Here is a 6,000-nt window from a genome sequence, read left to right as displayed (position 1 = left end):
TTTCAAGCTCCAAAAAGGAAAAGCGTCATAAAATATCATAAAGGAAGTTCATATGATTTGTGCACTAAGTCTTCTGAATGGCATGGTTTGTGAATGGGATTGTTTTGTGTAAGGATTCTCCTGTTGTTTTCCATGAAAAAATAACTGCATATTGGTTTGGAATAACATGAGGGTGAGTAGATAATGACTGTTCATTTTGGATGACAGCTTTTGCAAAATATAATTTACAGAAAGTGTACAAATGTGGATGTTGCATGCACTGAAATAAACAGCAAAACACACCTAGAGATCCTTAAAACAATGATAAGAGCAAAGAAAACAATATTAAAACATTTCTTTTGTTCTCAGTCTTGCGTGGAAAGAACACACCGAACATATTATTTTCCATGTATCAAACATCTTGCTGTAGGGCTTTATTGATGGATTTTTGAGAACAGAAACACTGAACTAAGAAAGATTCTCAGCAGCGAACCACTGTTGTTATTTCATGAAGGAATTCTTGTGGCTTTCTGACACCAGCATTCATTTTAATTACAATTGATTGTTTTGCTCTTTCTGTTATGGATTGTACCATTCAACATCTATACTGCTTCAAATATGACATATTCATATAGACACTGCCAGTGTTGTAGTGTTGCATGTCCTCAAGCAATGCAGAGCATTATGAACCCAGCCGAATATAATGTACATCCCAAAAACACTGATGTAAAAACTGAAAGACGTTAACTGACGTTTAATTAATGTGACGTGGGCAAAACACACAGCAGTCATGTTTACTCATGTAACACAATAAGACTGTTCAGATACAGTTTCCCATGCATGTTGTCAGTCAAACACAAAACAACCGCTTCAGAACACACAAAATAATATTTACATCCATTAAAACTCCAGAGTCCTCTATTTACAATGTTTAACAAGTTGAACTGTACATTATTCTTTAATATGGTGCATTCTGGATGCTCTATTGATATTCAGCTCTGAAATCTTCTTGTTCTTTTTTTTATATCTCTTTATAAAAGCACCAACATGTCTTTGGCCGAGGAGATCAATCATTAAATAAATATACATACATTATATGAAAATAAATCAAATTAATAACATCTACTTAGAATCGTTTAAATAAATATGAGATATATAAGATGCACGAAGCTATCAAATGCACAACTGCCTCAAATAGTGTCTAATTCATTCTTTGAGCTTACAACCTAAAATTAAAATGGTGTATATGACACAGTCGGAGATGATAAAACAGTGACTTTGCTGTACGGTTAAAGGTGAGGAAAGTTTTTCTTCGGTTTCTTCTGAGAGGTTTTTACTCGGTCACTGTGTGCACGTCCAAAGTCGCACCACTGTAAACATCTCATGCTAAAACCTTAACGCAATGACCACACAATAAGCACGTTCTGAGGTAAAAATGGGATTTTTCCAAATCGCCTTGTGCTATCCGCAAAAATCTTCTAGACGAGAAAGGCTTTTGGACACATTCTATCTATGAAGCGTTTCAAGTGTTGGACAAAGATGCTCAATAAAGTATTTTCTGTTCGCAGTGTTAGCAGTTTGCTCTTCACAGTCAGTAACGTCGGCTTTATTAACTTCCTCACCTGGCATCACAAAATACAACACAGCGAAACTCTCCCTTTGACCCTGTTCCTCAGTGATTTGAGATCCACACAGCTGTTCCAAGGGTCATCTGTAAGTACAAAGACAGATCTGTGAATGTATGAGAAACTCAGCAACACTCAGCAAAAAAGTAGGTTGGCACTTTATGTGCGTTTGTGCTTTTTAAAGGGTTGCTACAGAGACTGCACATCAAAGCAGAGACAAACTGTCTGCAAAACATATAAGATAGCCTCAAACCAAGCAGCAAGGATTTCCTGGTTAGCATGATATTGACAAAAAAAGAAAAAAGCATCTTTCTTTATTGATGGCCATATACTGATGTATGTATGCTAGTACTGATCAAACGTTTGGGGTCGGTAAGTATTTAAAAAAAAAAAATTATATGTCTCTCATGCTCACCCAGGCTGCATTTATTTGATCAAAAACACAGTAAAAACAGTAGTAGGCTATTGTGAAATATATTTACCATTTAAAATAACTGTTTTTTGTTTTTTTAAAGGTCATTTATTCCTGTGATGGTAAAGCTGAATTTTCATCATCATTACTCCAGTCTTCAGTGTCACATGATCCTTTTATTATTTATTTTAGAAATGTCGTATCGCATATCGAATATCGCATTATTTAACGTTATCACATATTTCTTCAATATCGTGAAGCCCTAATACATACTGTGTATATAAGCTATATATATATATATATATATATATATATATATATATATATATATATATATATATATTATGTGTGGACGGACGGAGACAGACGGAGACAGACAGATAGACAGATAGCTAGATAGATAGATAGATAGATAGATAGATAGATAGATAGATAGATAGATAGATAGATAGATAGATAGATAGATAGATAGATAGATAGATAGATAGATAGATAGATAGATAGATAGATAGATAGATAGATAGAGGTAAAGCAACAACTATGGACATGAAAAGTGTGACTTGCTGACATGTTGTTAATCTCTCTTAACAACTTCCTCTCTTTGTAAGCAACACCCACGAATGACAGATCGGGAGAGAAAGCAAGATGTGCCATCACATCTAGTGTGTCTGCTCTGAATAGATCTGTGCTGTTTTTTTAACATCACGCTCCTGAATGCTCCTTTGACAAAAAAACCCCCAAAAAACCACACACGCACACACACACACACAAACGCTTCTTGTGGTATATGTGGGTGTTTTTCCTTTATTACTCAAGTCCTGGAGGGTTTCGGTCACATTTCCCATGAATGCAGTGTGGCAGTTATAATATGCCTTTTTGATAGCAGTGAGGGAATACACTCAAAATTGTGCCTCAGGCAGAAGAAATATTTCTCAGAGATGACGTCCGTTACGTGCGATTCATTTTTATACCATCATTTGCAATCGTAGTAGGATAACAATGGCAAATCTGAACATTACATTTTGCCCATGCATAACTCACCGACACTTTTGGTGTGAAAGGCCTTTCAATTTGCCAAAAACAGAATTAAAAACATTTATGCAAGCCCAGGTGAGAAAAAAGTGACACAAAAGTATCATAACACGTCACTTTGCATAAAAAGTGACTACGTTTTTAAAAGAGTAACGCAATTTAGTAATGCATTACTTTTAAAAGTAACTTTCCCCAACACTGACCTTCAGTGTGATTAATAGTAACAGTTTATGGAAAGTTATTTATCAAATAACAGAAGATGCAAGAGCCTGTAAATGTATATACAATGAGGGCAGTGATGCCTTTTTGTCCAGTGATCTACCCTGCACTGACACGACAAACTGTCTGTCTGTAGTAGCCGGGGGGGAATCTCTTGTTTGACGGCGCAGGAGCGATAGGGCAAGTGTGAGACAATGTTAACTCTCCTCTTCAGGGATCACTGCAGCTAACAGCACACACTTCACTGTTTATGACTGTCAATCAACTGTCCAGCTGATGATTTGCACTAACATTGGTTTCTGCAATGACTGAACCACACAGTTCAGAGCTAGTGCTTTGCAAACTTTGCAAATACTAATACTAGCACTTTTATTCAGCAAGGACACGTTCAATTGATCAAAAGTGACAGTAAAGACATTTATAATGTAACAAAAGATTTCTGTTGTCTGATTTCTTTCAAACTTTCTATTCATCAAAGAATCCTGGATTTTTTTTTTTTATTAAAGGAGAACTCCGGTCAATTTTAACATTGAGCTCATTTTTTGTACATTTGGAGTGCTGTCAATACAGAGAACAATGCCAAAAATCGGTGTTGCCTACACCGAGTTATTCTATTTTTAAAATTTGCCGAGTTCACGCGCATAGGTTTAGTTACCTATGATCACGCGCGTGAACTCGGCAATCGACTACTTTGGACTTCACCCGAAAACAGGATGTAAACAAAGGTATTTGCGCTGGCTTAAATAACATCATTTTTATACATTTCTTTCACATCTACTGCAGGCAGATCCACTCGTGTTCACTCTGAAGGAATCACTCATACGGCTGGGCACTTGTAATGACACATCAAGGATGTTAAGAGGCTAAAAGCAGGTTTAGTACTTGCCCCATTGAAGTCAACAGGGTGCAAATTTTAAAAATAGAATAACTCGGTGTAGGCAACACCGATTTTTGTCGTTGTTCTCTGTATTGACAGCACTCCAAATGTACAAAAAAATGAGCTCAATGTTAAAATTGACCGGAGTTCTCCTTTAAGATTTCCACAAAAATATTAGCAGTTTTCAACATTGATAATAAAGAAATGTTTTCTGAGCAGCAAATCATCATATTAGAATGATTTCTGAAGGATCATGTGACACTGAAGACTGGAGTAATGAAGCTTTTCATCACAGGAATGAATTACATTTTAAAATATATTCAAACAGATATTTTAAATTTCATAATATTTCCCTATATTTTTGATCAAACAATTGCAGCCTTTGTGAGCAGAAGATACTACTTTCAAAAAAAATAAAAATAATTAAACATCGTACAGACCCCAAACTATTGTACACATAATTAAACAAAGGCAAAAATGTAAAAGAGAAAGGAAAAGTGACACTGGGACTAATTGTCAAATGGCAAAATTATATAAGGTCTATATCTCAGTAAGGGGAGAGAGGGGAAAAAGAGCACTCATTATATATAATTCAGCATTTGTTTTATTAATAAATGCAATCATTAAGTCTATAAATGAATCATATTCAATAGTTCTATCCACATGCTTTTCATAATTCATTTTCTACTTCCAGTTTCTTCGCTTGTGCACCCAAATATTGTTGCAATGCCGAGAAATATCCATTTCAACAAGCATCATTTCAGGAATTTCGTGCAGGCTTAGTGATTTTTTGCTTCCAAAAGCTCAGTAATATGAAAGTAATGAGATGTGCTGCTTCAAACTGCATGTGTTGAGGAAGCAAATGTGTGCTTGCAGAGATAGAGAACAAGTGGAAAATAAACCCAAAAGCATTTCACCGCAATTTAAAAGAGGGAGAGAGAGAGGGAGATTTTATGGATATAAAAATGTGAGGGGGCACTCATTTCAGCTCACGTAAAAAGATTCAGGGTACCTTAAATTTTAGATTTAAAGCATCGAGTTCCCTAACAATCCCATCCTGGAAGCTTTGAGGACAGTTTATTACAATGAAATATATTACGGAGCAGTATTTCTCAGCAGATCTTCCTGGTATAAGTCATTCAAAGGCCATAACAAATCCATTTTCGCTTTTCAGCAAATATGAATTCGCAGCAGAACCTAAACACAGTATAAAAACACAACGCTAAAGGGTTGTTGGCAGGGCTTTATGATTACAGTTCTGAATGTTTTTAGTGCATTGCTATGCAGTTGATTGGTGGTTATGGTGTTGCTAGAATGATCAGACTATAATATTCTAGTCTCTAGAAATGACTCGGTTCTCTCCGTCAATAGACGCCAGGTTAGAATTAACCTGGAACTTTAGAAGTTTACAGCAGGGCTCAGACTACAAGAGTCTCAGGCCGACATCCAACCTCGCCCACATCCAAGTGTGACGTCAGAAGCCATTTACTAATCTTAGTATTGTTAATCTCAACATTTACTAATAAATTATTAAAATCAAATGTTGCATTTGTTAGCATTAGTTAATGCACTGTGAACTAACATGAACAATCAATGAACAGCTGGTTTTTATTAACTAACATCATCAAAGATTTACTGTAACAAATGTATTGCACATTGTTAGTTCAGTAAGGGTTAATACGCGACAAGGTGTCCATTGTCAGGTATTAATGGATGACGGCGAGGCGTGAACTCCGCCGAAGTCCATTAATACCTGACAATGGACACCTCGAAGGGCATTAACCCGCTTATACCATGGTCACTTGCCAAAAAACACATTTTTAAAACATTAGTTTATATTTTAATTAGTTTTACAA

General features: G+C 35.8%; 1 protein-coding gene across 1 annotated transcript in view; it reads right to left on the bottom strand.

Annotated features, from left to right (window-relative positions):
- Positions 1-384: 384 nt before the first annotated feature.
- The window catches only part of grm6a (glutamate receptor, metabotropic 6a), a 68,795-nt gene continuing 63,179 nt past the window's right edge, over positions 385-6,000 (bottom strand). The window contains exon 12 of the mRNA XM_081349651.1: positions 385-1,690. The gene's annotated coding sequence lies outside the window, so the exon portion shown is untranslated. The remainder of the gene's footprint in view (positions 1,691-6,000) is intronic.

The sequence above is a fragment of the Scardinius erythrophthalmus genome (genome assembly GCF_964197995.2).
Source record: "Scardinius erythrophthalmus genome assembly, chromosome: 20".
NCBI lineage: Eukaryota > Metazoa > Chordata > Actinopteri > Cypriniformes > Leuciscidae > Scardinius > Scardinius erythrophthalmus.
This window is presented reverse-complemented; position numbering and strand designations above follow the sequence as displayed.